The following is a 19,300-nucleotide window of genomic DNA, read 5'->3' as shown; positions in this document are numbered from 1 at the left end:
TGGGAATGATGAGAAAAAAACGTTCTTCTCTTACAGTGACCATCCTGGCTACCTGCAAAGTATGCTTAGAATTCTAGATTCCTTTGGAGTCTTGGTAAAGATCTCCCAAGGGCTGGCTGATGGGTACATAGGGATTTATTATTTTATTCTTCCTACTTTGTGGATGTTTAAAATTTTTCATAATAAAATTTTTTGAAAAAATCCTCAGGTAACTATAACTTTTTAAAACAAGTAGAGACCCATGATGACAGTCTAATAATTGCATCTGTCCTCCTTTTCCCCACACTGAAGTTTTTTTTTTTTTTTTAATTAGATGGTACTTTCATTACTAAACTGGTTGGGAAAATGTTGGTAATTTTTTATGTGGACACAGTAGATCATATAAAAGACGACAGACCTAATAACTGAACACACAAATAAACTATCCAGAAAGAATTTGGACACTGAAAACTATGTTCAAAGCTAGGTTGATGAATGAAATTGTCATCAGGCTAATGTCTGGGTAAAGGGAAGGATGTTAATAAGTTTGGGAATCTTAAGCCTGGTTTCTTGTTTAGTCTCCTGAGAAATGGACTGTGATCATGGTCCTCAGACTCAAACCAAACCCCGTACAACCACACAGACAAAAGGGTAGCCAGGACATTGATTAGGCTAATAGACTTTGACTTCGTTCAGGTCCAATGCATCTACGAATTGACTTCCAATTTATTTATTAATACTTGGGTTAAAGTGAATGCTCCAGAATGAGCTGATGATGTTTTGTGTGCTGACACTTGGCTCCAGGCAGGGCCTCCAGGGGACCAGAACTCTTGAGCACCATTTCCCATCCTTTTGGACCGGCCACCTACCCCAGTCACTAGTGTAGGCAAGCAGTTCCACATAGGCGTAACCTGACCTTGCCTCAATCCAAACACTGGACCTGTAGCTTTTGCTCCAAGGCTTGTCTGACACCAAAGTCTGTGATGCCTGTGGAAAGCTGCTTGGCAGTAATGCATGTACAACCCACAAGGTGGGCAATTACTACTTTTGAGGCTCCCTTTGGATGGGATGTTGTAGGTGAAGAGGATTAAGAATCCCCATGTCCCCATCAGCCAGCCCTTGGGAGATCTTTACCAAGACTTCAAAGGAATCTAGAATTCTAACCATACTTTGCAAGTAGCCAGATGGTCACTGCAAGAGAAGAACGTTTTTCTCATCATTTCCGTCACAGCTTGAGTGGTAAGTGCAGATCCAGTGGCAACACAATTAAGGCTGTCACCTGTGGTGGATTGGGATGAGGTACAGGTGGAAGGGAGAGGCTCTGGGTCAAGTGGTAGCTATGGTACTTGAACAATACGGAGGCAATGATAATTGTAAAGGAATGTGGAGTTCATTGGCTTTTGTTAACTGCTTTGAAAGTCTCAAAATAAGAAAATGACAGGGTCATGTTAGCCAACTATCAACTCAAGCCCACAGTGAATAGAGCAATGGTTAAAAGAATTTGATCTCCTGCAGGCACAGGGAATACTGTCTTGAAGATTAAGATAACAGGTGACAGAGTCATAGAGGAGACAGAACGACAAGCCTTCACAGGTTTCCTATTTCAAAGTTAGAACCCTGATAGGAAAAGCTTAAGATCTTAAGAGCTGGGATAGGACAGACAAGTCTGAGAATACTGAGTCACTAGATTAATTTTCATCCTCTAGGAGAGCAAAGTCAGCCTTCTCCTTGCTGGGGACATCAGCCTCATCACGCCAGGAGATCCTGAAAATACCTCATCTGAATCTTGCTGTGCAAAGTGATGTCTGTCTTCCTCAAGGTCTCCTTCCATCTCCAATTCACTGGGTCCATGATAACTGGAGTCGGTTTTGGCTCAAGCAGGTGGGGAAATGTATCCCTGCTGCAGTAGGAAATAGTTTACTAAAGAAACTGAAGGACCTGGTATATTACACTGTTCTCACACTGCTATAAAGAAATACCTAAGACTGGGTAATTTATAAAGGAAAAAGGTTTAACTCACAGTTCTGCATAGCTGGAGGGGCCTCAGGAAACTTACAATCGTGGTGGAAAGCAAAGAGGAAGCAAATCCTTCTTCACAGGGTGGCGGGAGCGAGAAGTGTAAGCAGGGGAAATGCTAGATGCTTATAAAATCATCAGATCTCATGAGAACCCACTCATCACAAGAACAACATGGGGGAAACCTCCCTCATGATCCAATCACCTCCCTCCCCCAACACGTGGGGATTACAGGCCCCACCCTCAGCACATGGGGATTACAATTCGAGATGAGATTTGGGTGGGGACACAGAGCCAAACCATTCACCTGGGTAATGTATACAGGCAGGAACCTGGATAAGCTTGTGAAAGTGGATCTTGAGGATGTTGGACTCGGGTGGGTGAGTGGAATAGAAAGCTGGATAACAGTGAATTTATTGACCTGGGAGCACCCTTCCTTGATTTAAACTCAGTGTCCTGGCAAGGATACCGGTAGCAATACACTGCAAGAGTGATTTCTTGAGGCTTGGACAAAATAGTGGCCTATAATAAATAAAGTCCAGAGGCTGGAACTTGCCTGGACTGGAGCTTGCCATAGCATTAAGGAAGGAGTCAGAAAGCTCAGGGATGTGAAAATATTAAAGATACTTACTTTTTCTTTTGATTATGTAGTTATGACAGATTTCAGAAAGTTTTCATCAGGAATTCACAGAGGCAAAATGTAATTAAATTTCTACAAGCATTTATGTTTTTAAAAGTTTGTAGGGCCAGGTGCTATGGCTCACGCCTGTAATCCCAACATTTTTGGAGGCCAAGGTGGGTAGGATTGCTCAAGCTCAGGAATTCAATACCACCTAGGTAACATGGAGAGTCCCTGTCAACAAATTTTAAAAGAGCCAGGCAGGGTGGCACACACCTGTAGTCCTTGCGACTCGGGAGGCTGAGGTGGGAGAATCACCTGAGCCCAGGAGATTAAGGTTGCAGTGAGCTGTGATTATGCCACTGCACTCCGGCCTGGGTGACAGAGCGAGACACTGTCTCAAAAAATATAAACTTGGTAGGAAACACACATAGATGCCACTTTACAAAACTGAATTCCATCAAGCTCTTCAATTTTTGTCATCCTCCTCAAATGACATAAATTGGCAAATAAGGCACAATTTATTCTTGAACAGTAGTAACTAAGGTTTTTTGTTTTTGTTTTTGTTTTTTTGAGGAGTCTCTCTCTGTCTCCCAAGCTCGAGTGTAGTGGCACAATCTCAGTTCTCCGCCTCCCAGGTTCAAGCTATTCTCCTGCCTCAGCCTCCTGAGTAGCTGGGACTAAAGGCGTGTGCCACCATGCCCAGCTAATTTTTTGTAGTTTTAGTAGAGATGGGGTTTTACCGTGTTAGCTAGAATGGTCTCGATCTCCTGACCGCATGATCCGCCCACCTCGGCCTCCCAAAGTGCTAGGATTACAGGCATGAGCCACTGAGCCCAGCAGTAACTAACTTTTAAGAGATTTAATTTTATTGTGGTAAAATATACAGAACATACAACCTGCCATTTTAAGTGTACAGTTGAGTGGCACTAAGTGTACTCTCACTGTCATGTAACCATTCCCACCATCCATCTCCAGAACGTTTTTATCATCCTAAACTGAAACTCTGTTCGCATTAAACAATAACTTCCCAATCTACTATTCCCCCAGACCCTGGCAACCTCTATTTTACTTTCTGTTTCCATGAATTTGTGTGTTCTAAGTACTTCATATGAATGGAATCATACAATATTTTTCCTTTTGTGTTTAGTTAGCATAATGTTTTCAAAGTTCATCCTTGAAAGGATGATGTAGGAGACATCCAAATATCTTTCCTTTAAAAAGATGAATAATATTCCGTTGTATGTATATACATCCACTTGTCTGTTTTGACATTTGAATTGTTTATGCCTTTTGGCTTTTGCAAATTAACACTTCCATGGACATTGGTGTACAAGTATCTATTTGAGTCTCTGCTTTTAATTCTTTAATTCTTTGGGGCATATACTTAGGAGTGGAATTGCTAAATCATACGGTAATTCTCTGTTTAACTTTTTGAAGAACCACCAAACTGCTTTCCATTGCAGCTGCACAATTTTATATTCCCACCAGCAATGCACAGGAATTCCAATTTCTCTACATTCTTTCCAACAACTGATATTTTCCTTTTTAAAAAAACAGTGGTGCATGGTAGCTCACCCTTGTAATCCCAGCACTTTGGGAGGCCAAGGCGGAAGAATCATTTGAGGCCAGGAGTTGGAGACCAGCCTGGGCAACATAGAAAGAGTGTGTCTCTACAAAAACATTAAAATAAAAGAATTTAGCTGGCATGGTGGTACATGCCTGTAGTCCCAGCTACCCCAGAGACTGAGGCGGAAGAATCACTGAAGCCAGCCCAGGAGTTTGAGGCTGCAGTGAGCTATGCGTGCCACTGCATTCCAACCTGGGTGACAGAACAAGACCCCTGACAGAGCAAGACCTGGGTGACAGAGCAAGACCCTGTTTTAATCTTCAAGACAGTGAGCTGTAAGTGCCACTGCATTCCAGACTGGGTGACAGAGCAAGACCCTGTGTCTTTTTGCTCAAAAGCAAAACAAAACAACACAAAAATCCTAACAGGTGTGAAGAATTTAGAAATTTCTTTTTCTATTAATTCTTTAAACATTTTTATCCCTCCTCTTTTTCCTTTCCTTCTTTTACTTCAAATGCACATATGATATTGTTCCCCAGCTCACTGATGTGCCGTTTCTCCATCTTTTCTCTGTGCTTCACTTTGGGCAGTTTCTTTTCCTGTGTCATTATGTTCACTGTTCTTTTCTTCTACAATGTCTCACCTGCTATTATATCTATCCAGTGAATTTTCAATTTTGGGTGTCGTATATTTATCGCTAAAAGCTTCAGTTTAGTCCCTTATAAATCTTTTATTTCTTATAACTTTCACGTTCTTTCGTTTCTTTATACAAGAAACATATTTCTTTCTTTCTTTCTTTCTTTCTTTCTTTTTTTAAGACAGTGTCTCACTCTGTCGCCCAGGCTGGAGTGAGTGGCACAATCTCAGCTCACTACAGCCTCAACCTCCTGAGCTCAGGTGATCCTCCCATCTCAGCCTCCCAAGTAGCTGGGATACAGGTGTATACCACCACACCTGAATAATTTTTTGTATTTTGTGTAGTGATGGATTTTCACGTTGCCCAGAATGGTCTCAAGCTCCTGGGCTCAAGCAATCCACCCACCTCAGCCTCCCAAAGCACTGGGATTACAGGTGTGAACCACCAGGCCTAGCCAACATATTTCCAATAGCTATATTAACCTTCTTGTCTGATAATCCCATAGTCTCTGCTGTTTCCGGGTCTGAGTCTTGTGACTAATTTTTCTCTTGACTATTCTTCATATTTTCTTTTTCTTCATATGTCTGTTAATTTCAGATTGGATTCTAGATATTGTGAAGTTTACATTGTTGGGTGCTGAAATTTTATATTTCTTAGAAGAGTGTTGAATCTTTTCTCTTGGGTTTTTACTTGAAGATTAGTTTGATCCTTTTGAGGTATGTTCTAGGATCCTTTAGTGTTTTCTAGAGTAGCATTTATTTGAGAAATAATTTAGCCCCACTTCAAACTGTTGCCTTTCCAGGATTTTTACTGAATGTCATGTGTATTCACCAAGGTCTCTTTACTCTCACTAGAGGGAACTCAAATGACTCCCAGCTCTGTGTGAACCCTGGTTATTGGTTATTTGTCTTACAGCTTACACAGAACTATTCTTTCCTTGAAAGTTGTTCTTGTCCAGCCCTATGGGATTTCATTCTATTCCTGACTAGTTTGGTGTTCAGGCAAAGAGTCAACCTCCCAAGTAGCTGGGACCACAGGTGTGCACCACCATACCCAGCTAATTTTTTGTATTTTTTGTAGAGACAGGATGTTGCCATGTTACTCAGGCTGGTCTCAAATTCCTGGGCTCAAGCAATCCATCCACCTCAGCCTCCCAAAGTGCTGGGATTACAGGTGTGAGCCACTGCACCCAGCCAGAGATTTCTTGAGAGCTCTCCTCTCAAGCAATGCTATGGTTTGAATGTTTGTCCCCTCTGAAACTCATGTTGAAACTTAATCCCCACTGTAACAATATTAAGAGCGTGGGAAATTCAACTATAGTATTTTGAGAAGCAGCATCTTCGGAGGTCATTCAAAAGAGATAAGGTCATGAGTGTGGGACGTGAGTGGCTTCATAGAGGAGAAAGAAACCTAAGCTAGCATGCTTAGCTCCCTCTCTATGCCCTATACCACCTTGGGACTCTGCAGAGAGCCCCTACCAATAGGAAGGCCCTCACCAAATGCACCCTCTCAACGTTGGACTTTTAGCCTTCAGAACTGTGAGAAATAGACTTCTCTTCATTATAAACTACGTAGTCTCAGGTACTTGGCTATAACAACAGAAAATGGACTTAGACAGGTTCTCTGCCTTATAAATCATAGCTACCTTGGTCTTCTTGAACTATAATCTCTGTTTAATTCAGTGGAAATGACCACACTCTGTACCATGTCATCTCCCTGAATCACAATCTTGGAGCTACCTACAGGAAGAAAGCCTACATGAGGGTGTATTTTGCCCCCTTTGTTTTCCTTTTCATGGGGATCATAATCTCATTGGACTCTTATCCAATGTCTTAAAATAATTTTTTCCTACATTTTGTTTAGTTTTCTAGTTGCTTACTTTCAAAATGTAACCACAGGCTGCCTTACTCCTTCGTGGTTGAAAGCAGAAGTTCTTGAAAAGGATTTTCAGTGCCAGCTCAGGTTCAGGTAGAACGACCTGTCGGTAATTACACTGTCCTCCAGAATACTGTATATATGTGCTAAAACAATAGCTGATACATGGTGCTATGTACCCAATGTCTAGCAACATTGGTCCAGGAAACATGAGGTAGAAGTAGGATTGCCCCCCTCACCATCACTTCTCATGATCCACTTAAAAATGTTGTACAATTCCCATCAAATGAGCTTAGGTTCTGCTGAATTAATTGTCCCACTTTCAGGTAAGCAAATGTGTGCACTAAGAAATGATAGCATTTCCATTCACCTTAAAGTGTGATTATTGGTTTTGAATTTGGGGTTCCTCATGGCAGTAGACCAGCAAAAAAAAAGAAGTGTTCCTATGCTGAAAAGAGTAATCGACTCTGATTACCATGAGGAGCTAAGGCTGTTGTTACATTATGTGTGCAGGAAGGACTGTGTCTGGGACATAGAAGATTCACAGGGACATCTATTGATGATTCCATGACTGGTGATGGCGGATGGGCAATCGCAGTGATCATGACTTTACAAGGTCAACTAAAGGCTCAGATCTCTCAGAGATAAAGTTTTGAGTCAGACATCAGGAAAGCAACCTACATCAGCCAAAGAATTGGCTGAGGTTAAGGGAAATCTAGAGCAAATGGTGGAAAATGGAGATGACAAGTACTATTTATGGACTTGGAACCTATTGCATCAGCAGGGAATGTAAGTTGTTCTATTAACCTTCCTGTATTTAGTCTTTGTAGGATTTGGAGCTAGCCACAATCTAGAAGACTCTGGGCAGATTGGACTTAATGCAGAGCACAAAAGTCCTAAGAAGGGCAAAGGTGAAACGTAATGGAAATCTGTTGTGGTTTCAAAACATGTTCTTAACTTCTTTGATGTTCCTTCCTTCAAAAACTGAAGCCTAGGCTGGAAGCGGTAGCTCACGCCTGTAATCCCAGCATTTTGGGAGGCTGAGGTGGGTGGATCACGAGGTCAGTAGTTCAAGACCAGTCTGGCCAATACGGTGAAACCCCGTCTCTACTAAAAATACAAAAATTAGCCAGGTGTGGTGGCTCACGCCTGTAGTCCCAGCTACTCGGGAGGCTGAGGCAGAAGAATTGCTTGCACCCGGGAAGTGAAGGTTGCAGTGAGCCAAGATCACGTCACTGCACTCCAGCCTGGGCGACAGAGCGAGACTCTGTCTCAAAAAAAAAAAGCGAGTTGGGGGGAGGGGAATGCCTTATTCCCTTCTCCTGGAGTGTGGAATGTGCCCAGTGATTCACTTCTAAGTAATAAAAGGTGGTGGAAGTGACAGTGTGTGATTTCCAAGACTAGGTCATAAAAGACATTGTGACTTCCCCCTGCCAATAATCACTCACTCTGGGGGATGCCATGTGCCATGTTATAAGGACATTCAGCACCCCTATTGTGAGGCCCATGTGGCAGGGACACTGGAGCCTCCTGCCAAGGGCCATGTAGTGCACCACTTTGAAAGTGGATCTTTCAGCCCCAATCAAGTTTTCAGATAAATGCAGCCCTGGCTTAAAATATTGAATATAATGTCATGGCAGACCCTGAGCTAGAATCAGCCAGCTAAGTGACTCCTGAATTTCTGACCCACAGGAATAGTGGAGAATAGCTGTTTGTTTGTTGTAAGACACTAAGTTTGGAGGGTAATCTGACTCTTGATTCTGCATAGGCTTTGACCAGCTACACACAGGTACAATCTGAAGCATCCCACGCCAGTCCATGCATGCTGTGTACCTCTAGCTCCCTACCTTGGGAATTCTCTAAGATGCAGGGCACCTGCAAGAGGGCTTTAAGCACTGACACAAGGAGAAAGAAGCCAACAGATAAATATTTTCCCTTCCACCACTCAGGTGTTAGGTTCTGAAGTGGATTTCAGAAAACTCCTCAAAGGTCCTGATAGGCTTGTACAGCAGTTGCTCAGTTGCAGCCAATGTGATCCTGTGTTTTTCTTTTTACCTCACTTTTTATTATAAAAATGTTCAAGCATACAGAGAAGTTGAAAGAATTCTACAGTCAAAACCCATATATCCCCATCTAGATTGTACAACTAACATCTTATTCTATTTCTTTTGTCATATATATATCCATTTGTCTACTGTTCTATCCATCTACTAATCTATTTAATTTTTAATGCATTTCAAAGTACTTTTCAGGTAACGGTATAATTCACCTTTAACACTTCAGCATGCATCCCATTAACTAAACTTCGGTATTCATTTACGATGTTTTTCTTCTAAGGCAAAATTTATATTCAATAAAATGAACAATTGTAAGTGTACCATTCAGTAAGTTTTGAAAAGTACATTGACATGTGTAACCCAAACTCCTCTGAAGATGTATAAGAACATTCCCTCATGCCTGCTCTCTGTCAACTCCTACTTCTACGCCCACATCTGCGCAGATCACTGTTTTGATTTTTCTTCATTGCAGATTAGTTCTGCCTATTCTAGAACTTTAAATAGGAAAATACCATATTCTTTTGTGTAAGGCTTTTTTCACCCAGCATGCTTTAATATTTAGCCATATAATTATATCTATATTCCTTTTTATGGCTGGGCAATACTCCATTGCATGGACATACCATAGTTTGTTTATCCATTCTTCTGTCAATGGGCTGTTTCCAGTTTTTGTTTGTTTGTTTGTTTTTGGTTTTTGTTGTTGTTGTTTTTGAAACAAGGTCTTACTCTATCACCAGGCTGGGTGATCATGGCTCACTGCAGCCTTGAACTCCTGGACTCAAGTGATCCTCCCACCTCAGCCTCCTGAGTAGCTAGGACTACAGATGTGTGCCACCATGCTGGCTAATGTTTGTTTTTTTGTTTGTTTGTTTGTTTGTTTGTTTAAGACAGGGTCTTGCTATATTCCCCAGGCTGGTCTCGAACTGGCCTCAAGCAATCCTCCTACCTGAGGTTCTCAAAGTGCTAGGATAACAGGCGTGAGCCACCATGCCTGGCCTGTTTCCAGTTTCTGACTGTAACACATAATGCTGCTGTGAACATTCTTAAACAAGTCTGTTTATATACACATATTTTCATTTCTCTGGGCAAATATCTAGGAATGAAATTGCTGGGTCATAGAAGGTGTGTGTTTAGTTTCTTAAGAAAGTGCCAGACCTTTCCAAAGCAGTTGTACCAATTTACACCCCTACCAACAATTTATGAGAGCTCTGATTGTTCCACACCCTCACCAACATTTGTTACTGCAGTATTATTAATGTAGCCATTCTAATAGGCATCTAGTAGGTATCTCGTGTGGTTTTCATTTGAATTCTGATGACTAGTAACACTGAGGCCTTTCACGTGCTTGTTGGTCACTCCTCTATTGACAGAGCATGCTTGCAATGGCTTTTCTGCCCCTGCTTTACTCTCTCATTCCTCACTCCTGATCCCCAGTATCATTTTGCAAATAAACTACCTGTCTATGACTCTTTGTCTTGGCTTAACTTTAGGCATATACAGGCTAAGAAATACAGAAGCAGCTGGGAGAGCAAAGAAGGTATAACCCCATCCCTAACCTCATCCCCACCCCTGTGAAAAGGGAAAAGAGGATGCTTCTTCATTCTGGTGAAATTTCACCCCTTATTGGTTAACAGGTGTGTTTCCACACAGTGTCTGTGGAAGGAATCCCGAAAACTGCACCTCTGGCTGGGAATATTCTACATTGACCACATGCAGATACATTTCTATATCCTTTACCACAAAAAAAGAATCTTATGTCATTTAACTCCCTATTGTCATTGCAGTAAGAATCACTAAGATGGTCATTCACACCAAGTTCAAACATAAAGGGCACTGATCTGAGAAATAAGCAGAGAAATGGCTTGGAAAGAAAAATTACTCCTTCGTACCTCACAGGTTTCATACAAGACCTAGGCTGGCCTCCATGTGGTGGGCACCATCTTTCCCTCCTCACCCAGAGTACTCTGAAGCACCTCATGACTCTCCAGCATCCAGGCTCAGGAGGATGCGGCTGAGAGAGAAGATCCCCTCCTACTTTCTCCTTTGGTCTGTCCTGTCCTCATGTTCGGCACCAGGATCTATATTTTCCTGCAACAACAACAACAATAAAACTTAAAATTTAGATGCTTCTAAACTTAGATACAGAACCAACACCTTAGGCCCAGGCACGGTGGCTCACGCATGTAGTACCAGCACTTTGGGAGGCTGAGGCAGGAGGATCAGTTGAGGTCAGGAGTTTGAGACCAGCCTGGCCAACATGGTGAAACCCTGTCTCTACTAAAAATAAAATAACGTTTTAAAAAATTAGCCAGGTGTGGTAGTGCACACCTGTAATCCCAGCTACTCAGGAGGCTGAAGGAGAAGAATTGCTTGAACCTGGGAGGCGGAGTTTTCAGTGAGCCGAGATTGCACCACTGCACTCCAGCCAGGGCGACAGAGCAAAACTCCATCTCAAAAAGCAACCACCACCACCAAAAAAAAAAAAAGAACTACCACCTTAAAAAGATGCATTGAATTCACATTCAATAATGTGAATACACAGGCATTCAATAACTGTTGGTTGAAAGAAAGTGAATGTATAAATGAATGGATGCACATTTCAATAGCAGCACAAGACAGTATGTGATTTATATGACTCCATTGCTCTTCCTGCCCCTCAGGTCACCTTTTCTTACGTCTGCCTCTGGTTCTGTCCACCCCTTTTGGCTGCTGGCTTCTGAATGAACATCTTCCAGATCATCATCAGCCTCACTGTCTGGTATATAGTAAACAAGGATCTCCGGAACTGGGGGACCCAGGTTTCCTGCCAGCACACAGAAGACTTCTAACCGCATTCCTCCCCCTAAACAACTCTCCACTCCTTACCCGTGTCCCCCAGCCTCCAGGAACCATATTATAAGGCAAGTGGTTGGGGTGACAGTGAGACCCGGTCCTCACAGTAAAGGTAAAGTGGTGTCCTTTCCAAGTACCAGGCATTGTCAGTCTCAATAGGCAAGTTCACATAAAACCTAGGTTCCCTGTTTGTCTGCCTTCCTCATCCTGAACATGACTGAGTGCCAGGGGAAGTACACTTCCTCTTCTCTCGAATTGAAAAAAAAAAAAAAATGCATATATATAACAGAAACATCCACGAAAGCAAGCCCTTCTGTTTAACGTGGCTCTTGTTACCATTTCCAGAGACAGAGCACTTGTCCTGAAAAACAGACTACCAGAACGTTTTGCCCCCACTGCTCTCATTCCAACCTCTACCCGCCCCTTAACAAGGCCTAGAGGGTTCAAAGGCAAACAATCTAGATGAAAGGTGATTTCTATAATAGTTCAGAATCATGGAAGCACTAAAGGGAATGGGGTGGGTGCCCTAAGCAGGGAAAGCTGAACAAAAGGCCAGAGGCAGAAATGAGCCAGGCGGAAACCGGCCATAGAAGTAAAGCTGCACTGGCTGAGAGCCTGGAGGGAAAGGGCACTTACTCTGGCAGTGGTGGTGGAAGGAGAAATGCTTTTCTCAGGATTGCAATGGGGGAATTGAAGGGGGTTGGAGTGTCAGATATGTTACTTAGAGAACGGTTCCATAAAGAAACACAAACAGTGCGACTTTGGGGGTTTTCTCATGTTTGCATGTGACCTTATTTACGTGGAAGATTAATACCGTGCTCTTTTTTTCACTAGTATTTGGTAAAATCCTATTACTTTCTTGGTTTCTGTTTTTGGAAAAATTGGGCTGTACAGGCTTACATTTGCTCTCAACTTGGAACTTTTAGGGAATATCAATTTTACTTTACTGTACAATATAGAGGCAGGTGAAATTTTCAATAGTTTTAAGTTTGTTGTCTCTATTAAAACTGTGTCCTTAGAAATATAATTTGAGAAGCTGGGCATGGTGGCTCACATCTGTAATCCCAGCACTTTGGGAGGTCAAGGCGGGTGGATCACTTGAGGTCAGGAGTTCAAGGCCAGCCTGGACGACGTGGTGAAACTCTGTCTCTTTTGTATTTTTGTAAAAATACAAAAGTTAGCCGGGTGTGGTGGCACATGGTGGTAATCCCGGCTACTCGGGAGGCTGAGGCAGGAGAATCGTTTGAACCTGGGAGGCGGAGGTTGCGGTGAGCCGAGATTGTGCCACTGCACTCCAGCCTGAGTGAAAGAGTGAGACTCTGTCTCAAATATATATATATATATACACATACATATAAAAATTGAAGAACTTGGTCTTCTCGGACTCTGAAGACTTTGGAAACTGCTGTCTTCCTGGAAACAGAACCTATGAAAATCTGTGGCTTTGATTGTCTTACTTGGTAGTTTGCCCAGGGAACAAGTTAGTCATTGATGTGTCTCTTTTTCTAAATAGCACAAGTTCTTGTGAGACTCTTCTATTGAATTAGAAGGGTATTATTGGCATATTTGTCTTCCTTTATATGCATGATAGTAAAATAAAAGCATGTCACTCTGCTAGGTTTCTTATTTTTCATTCTACCCATAAACCTTCTTGAATGAAATTGTTCACGTTAATGAGAGATTATGGAATCATTAAGTTCTCAGATAGATACAATAGGCATTATCCCAAAGCTAAGAGAAGAGGATACAATACTGTACCTCCAGCGTCGAGAGGGTGGTTGCTGTTGTCTTGTTTTGCTTTAAAATGTTAACAATGGCAATGGCCAACTTGTGGCTGTCACTTTTTCCCATGTTCCTTCTGCTGTGCCACCACCCCTTCACTCCCTCCATTTCTAACTCCACAAAGTAGATCATCTTCAGGTCCTTCAGGTTCTTTCTTTTACCTATTTGTGTATTTATTAAGCAAATGTTCAGAGAGTACCCAGCATAAGTGATGTACTTCTACTCCCTGACTTTCTCCTCTGAAAACTACTATTAATTCTTTTCCTCAAACTTCCTTCTTATCAGCTTCTTCAATTGTGTCAAGTCCTTCAAGGCCTGGACCATATGTCCCTTCTGCCTTATATTCCTTTCTATTCTCCATCAGGAAGATGACATGTTTCTTTATATTCCTAGTATACTTTGTAGGGACCTCTGTTCTAGAAAATAACACACATTTATTCATCCATTGCAGTGGATTCCACATGTATTTATTAAGGCATTCTCCTAGGTCCCAAGAAGATAAAAAGAATAAGAAGATAAAATCCATTCCTCTCACTCCAGCTAAAGAAATGAGGGTAAACTAATATTCAGACAAATAATTGACACAGAATGATAATTGTCAAATAAAACACAAAGATATGTTTTCACATATTTTTCACCCTCTTTCTCTTTATCACTACTTTGGAAGCTTTGTGAAAGCAGACATGGGGTATCTTTACATCCCTGCATCTGGCACATTTGGCCGGTAAGGTGTCAGCAGGTATTTAGTGAATGGCAGAATGAACAACTCTTTTTTTTTTCTTTATATAATTGTTAAATATACTAGAGACTTTAAGACAATTTTAATGTTATTTAAGAGACTATAAAAAACATTAATGAGTTAAGCACCTCTTCATTATTGCAATTCAGGTTACCTGTAGGGACACTCAAACGCAAGTAGTTAGTTACCTGTGCTAAAATGGTACCATTGTTGGTCATCAACTTGCATTTTAAAGCAATAATTTAACAAAATTGCATTATGTTTATTGTTGTCATCAAAATATAACTGGCAACATTAATCTTCTAGAATTTAATTTCACTTGGATTTTTTTTCCTCTTGTCTACTATAGATTTTAAAATGTTTAAATCTTTTTATGTACATACTTTCAGTTCTAGGTTACATAGGCACAACGTGTAGGTTTGATACATAGGTATACGTGTGCCATGTTGGTTTGCTGCACCCATTAACTTGTAATTTACGTTAGGTATTTCTCCTAATGCTATCCCTCCCCCAGCCTCCAACCCCTTGACAGGCCCCTGTGTGTAATGTTCCCCACCCTGTGTCCATGTGTTCTCATTGTTCAATTCCCACCTATGAGTGAGAACATGCAGTGTTTGGTTTTCTGTCCTTGTGATAGTTTGCTTAGAATGATGGTTTCCAGCTTCATCCATGTCCCTGCAAAGGACATGAAGTCATCCTTTTTTATGGCTGCATAGTATTCCATGGTGTATATGTGCCACATTTTCGTAATCCAATCTATCATTGATGGACATCTGGGTTGGTTTCAAGTCTTTGCTATTGTGAATAGTGCCACAATAAACATACGTGTGCATGTGTCTTCATAGTAGCATGATTTATAATCCTTTTGTTATGTACCCAGTAATGGGATCGCTGGGTCAAATGGTATTTCTAGTTCTAGATCCTTGAGGAATCGCCACACTATCTTCCACAATGGTTGAACTAATTTACACTCCCACCAACAGTGTAAAAGCATTCCTATTTCTCCACATCCTCTCCAGTATCTGTTGTTTCCTGACTTTTTAATGACCGCCATTCTAACTGGCATGAGATGGTATCGCATTGTGGTTTTAATTTGCATTTCTCTGATGAACAGTGATGATGATCATTTTTTCAAGTGTCTTTTGGCTGCATAAATGTCTTCTTTTGAGAAGTGTCTGTTCATATCATTTCCCCACTTTTTGATGGGATTCTTAGTTTTTCCCTTGTAAATGTGTTTAACTTCTTTGTAGATTCTGGATATTAGCCCTTTGGTAGATACGTAGATTGCAAAAATTTTCTCCCATTCTGTAGGTTGCTTGTTCACTCTGATGATAGTTTCTTTTGCTGTGCAGAAGCTCTTTAGTTTAATTAGATCCCATTTGTCTATTTTGGCTTTTGTTGCCATTGCTTTTGGTGTTGTAGTCATGAAGTCTTTGCCCATGCCTATGTCCTAAATGGTATTGCCTAGGTTTTCTTCTAGGGTTTTTATGGTGTTAGGTCTTACATTAAGTCATTAATCCATCTTGAGTTAATTTTTGTATAAGGTGTAAGGAAGGGATCCAGTTTCAGCCTTCTACATATGGCTAGCCAGTTTTCCCAGCACCATTTATTAAATAGGGAATCCTTTCCCTATTTCTTGTTTTTGTCAGGTTTGTCAAAGGTCAGATGGTTGTAGATGTGTGGTGTTATTTCTGAGGCCTCTGTTCTGTTCCATTGGTCTAGATATCTGTTTTGGTACCAGTACCATGCTGTTTTGGTTACTGTAACCTTGTAGTATAGTCAGGTAGCACAATGCTTCCAGCTTTTTTTTTTTTTTTTTTTTTTGCTTAGGATTGTCTTGGAAATGCGGGCTCTTTTTTGGTTCCATGTGAACTTTAAAGTAGTTTTTTCCAATTCTGTGAAGAAAGTCAGTGGTAGCTTGATGGGGATAGCATTGAATCTATAAATTACCTTGGGCGATATGGCCATTTTCAAGATATTAATTCTTCCTATCCATGAGCATGGAATGTTCTTTCATTTGTGTCCTCTTTTATTTCATTGAACAGTTGTTTGTAGTTCTCCTTGAAGAGGCCCATCACATCCTTTTTAAGTTGGATTCCTAGGTATTTTATTCTCTTTGTAGCAATTGTGAATGGGATTTCACTCATGATTTGGCTCTCTGTTTGTCTATTATTGGTGTAGAGGAATGTTTGTGATTTTTGCATATTGATTTTGTATCCTGAGACTTTGCTGAAGTTGCTTATGAGCTTAAGGAGATTTTGGGCTGAGACGATGGGGTGTTCTAAATATACAATCATGCCATCTGCAAACAGAGACGATTTGACTTCCTCTTTTCCTAATTGAATACCTTTATTTATTTCTCTTGCCTGATTATCCTAGCCAGAACTTCCAACACTATGTTGGATAGGAGGGGTGAGAGAGGGCATCCTTGTCTTCCACTGGTTTTCAAAGGGAATGCTTCCAGTTTTTGCCCATTCAGTATGATACTGACTGTGGGTTTGTCATAAATAGCTTTTATTATTTTGAGATACATCAGAATGAACAACTGTTAAGTGGAGAAATAGAACAAAATAACTAGGTGCCCAGACAGACTTTCAATGAGGTAATGGAAAGAGAAAACCAGTCTGCAAAGTATTTGTAAAAATAATGTCAAAAAGATTTGCTTAGCCATTCTTCAATCACCGTAAAATGTCTCTTGGTAATCAGATAAGGTCCAAATGTTAAGATATTTTGTCTTTCACTTCCCCTTTTAACAGAGCATTATTTAATTTTGGATCAACTGTTATGCACCTCTTTTTGTACATGTTAAGGTGAGTATCACACTGAAGGTTAGAAGGGGTTAGACTGTAGACCTGTGCTGCCCAGTACAGAAGCCACTAGCCAGTAAGCACTGGAAATGAGACTACTTCCAATTATGATTCATTGTAAGTATAAAATACAGGCTGGGTTTCAAATATTTGGTACAGAAAAATGTGAAATATCATTTTTATATTGATAGCATGTTGAAATTATACTATTTTAACATATTACATTAAATAACATATAATTTAAATTTTTTTTAAAAAGGAAGTAATCAGTAAGTAGGAATGGGTGCAAAAGATTTACAGGAGATGAACAATCAGAACAGAGTCTCAAAGGATGAGTAGGATTTAACTGGGTGGGAGAAAAGAGAAATAGCCTATTAGAGAGGACCCAGTCTGCAGACCTGAATTCCTTCCAATGACTCTCTTCTTAGCTGAAATTAACCTTTACTGTAGCACGGAAAAGATTAGGGACACTGCAATCAGGAGATTTACATTTAAAACCTTTCACCATTGAATAGTTTTGGACAAATCACTTAATAAATTGGGACTCCAATCCTCATCTAAAAACAGGTATCAGAAAAATTCTACTTCACATGGCTGTGGTAATACTTAAATCAGATAATATGTTAAAGAGCTTGTTGTAAAGCACCTTGAAATACATAATTCTCCCCTCTTCTCCAGTATTTCAGTATTGGCATGTCTCCCCAGTAATTTACTTCATAAGACCTGCTTTTTCCTTCAATTACTTTCTGCAGTCAGGGAGCCCTGTGTATGTAAACACAGTTTCATGTACTTGAAAATACCTCACCTCCATTCTGAATACAGATATCATCCACAGATATCAGACTCTTCTAATTGACTTTTAGGGGCCATGGTATAGAGAAAATCATCCTGATTTTTGTGCCCAATGAATGGCAGCACTATCCATCCAGCTGAGTAAGCTAATACCTAGCAGTTATATTTAGATCTCTCCCTCAATTTGTGAATAATCCCCAATCTGTGAATGAGCCCCATCTTCCTAAATACCTCTCATTTCTATTGCTGCCCTGCAAGTCTAAGCTCTCATCTTCACCTGAACTATTGCCATAACTTCCTAGATGCAATTATATCATTGACTTTTACCCATCTCTCCACAAGCCATTCTTCATTCTGCAACCGAAGTGATTTTTCAACATTGGGGAAAAACATTGTCTTGTAGCATTAGGTACAATGTTACCTGTATGTTTTTTGTAAATGTTCTTTCTCAAGTTGAGTCCTCTTCTATTCTAAGATTGATGATAACATTTTATCATGAAGGGGTGCTGAATTTTGCCAAATGCTTTCAATACAGTGAATTACAGGAACCCTGCCTGATATCTAACTACTAAAGGAAACTGGCTGAATAGGAGATGGGGTTGGAAGGAAAGGGGAAAATGGTATCGTCTGAAATAACTGGATGCATCAATGGCCTAGTGGACGGGGATCAGCTAGAGGCCATCCAGTAGTCTCTCTGGTTCCATGATTCAAAGGCAATTGGGTGCATACCACATTACTTGAAACTGCTGACTTCGTGGCAGTCTGTGGTTGACAACTGGGACCTTTTCTCCAACTCTCAGAACAGCATCATGGAATGCCTCTGGAAAGCTGTAGCTTGTATCCATTTGCTCTGCCTTGCTGTCCCGTGATATACAGTAATTATGACATCTCCAACATGAAATTGGGGATGCAGATTACCCACTATTCGCTGGCAGTCCTTGCAATTAGCTATTAAGCTTCAGCTGCCAAACCCCCAGTGCACATCTATTCAGAGGATAATTAATTAAACTTGACTTTCTCATTAGAAACCCATAGTTTTCCTAACCTTTCATCCAGGCCATGGATTCCATGTGATGAATGTTACCTTATAATTTCATATCAGTCATATCTATCTCACAGCACTGGATGCAACTTAAAATGACATGTCCTGGTTTTGCAGAATGACAAGTTTGGAGAAAAAAAAGTGCTGGCCATTTAATAATTAAAGATATTGGGAGGCCACATGTGGTGGCTCACACCTGTAATCCCAGCAATTTGGGGAGGCAGATTACTTGAGGTCAGGAGTTCAAGACCAGCCTGGTGAACATGGTAAAACCCGATCTCTACTTAAAACAAAAACAAAACTTACTGGGGCATGGTGGTGCATGCTTATAATCCCAGCTATTTGGGAGGCTGAGGCAGGAGGATCACTTGAACCCGGGAGGCGGAAGTTGCAGTGAGTCGAGATCGCTCCACTCCACTCCAGCCTGGGTGACAGAGTGAGACTCCATCTCAAAAAAAATAAAAAATAAAAATAAATAAAACCAACAACAACAACAAAAACCCTGAAATAACAAAGGCCAGTAAAATATGTTTTAGTGATTCTTTTCTATTGT

At 40.8% G+C, this 19,300-nt stretch overlaps 1 protein-coding gene across 4 annotated transcripts in view; it reads right to left on the bottom strand.

Annotated features, from left to right (window-relative positions):
- Positions 1 to 19,300, bottom strand: part of PDE8B (phosphodiesterase 8B) — a 343,965-nt gene that overhangs the window by 303,048 nt on the left and 21,617 nt on the right. For all 4 annotated transcript variants that reach the window (XM_073993663.1, XM_045393903.3, XM_073993660.1 and 1 more), the window contains exon 2: positions 10,643 to 10,841. The gene's annotated coding sequence lies outside the window, so the exon portion shown is untranslated. The remainder of the gene's footprint in view (positions 1 to 10,642; positions 10,842 to 19,300) is intronic.

Source organism: Macaca fascicularis, chromosome 6 (genome assembly GCF_037993035.2).
Source record: "Macaca fascicularis isolate 582-1 chromosome 6, T2T-MFA8v1.1".
NCBI lineage: Eukaryota > Metazoa > Chordata > Mammalia > Primates > Cercopithecidae > Macaca > Macaca fascicularis.
This window is presented reverse-complemented; position numbering and strand designations above follow the sequence as displayed.